Source organism: Crocuta crocuta, unplaced genomic scaffold (genome assembly GCF_008692635.1).
Source record: "Crocuta crocuta isolate KB4526 unplaced genomic scaffold, BGI_CrCroc_1.0 scaffold1133, whole genome shotgun sequence".
Taxonomy (NCBI): domain Eukaryota; kingdom Metazoa; phylum Chordata; class Mammalia; order Carnivora; family Hyaenidae; genus Crocuta; species Crocuta crocuta.
In genome coordinates, this window is record NW_027530366.1 from 935,175 (window position 1) to 935,429 (window position 255).

Here is a 255-nt window from a genome sequence, read left to right on the forward strand (position 1 = left end):
TACTGCTTAAAACTAGGTATGTAACTCCACGTTTTTCCGTATGGCTCTTCTAAACAATAACTGGACGGCGCACGATTTCTATGACGAGGACCTTTGCAAGAACAAGGGTATCAGCACTGAATGAACAGTAACCTGGATGAGGGGAACAAGGACTGAAAGGAGGGGCCCGAGGGGCCCTGAAGCCAGAAAGTTCGGAACCTTCTGTGGTCTCTTATGACGGAAGAGACTTGAGGGTGGGTGGGTCTCACCAGACAT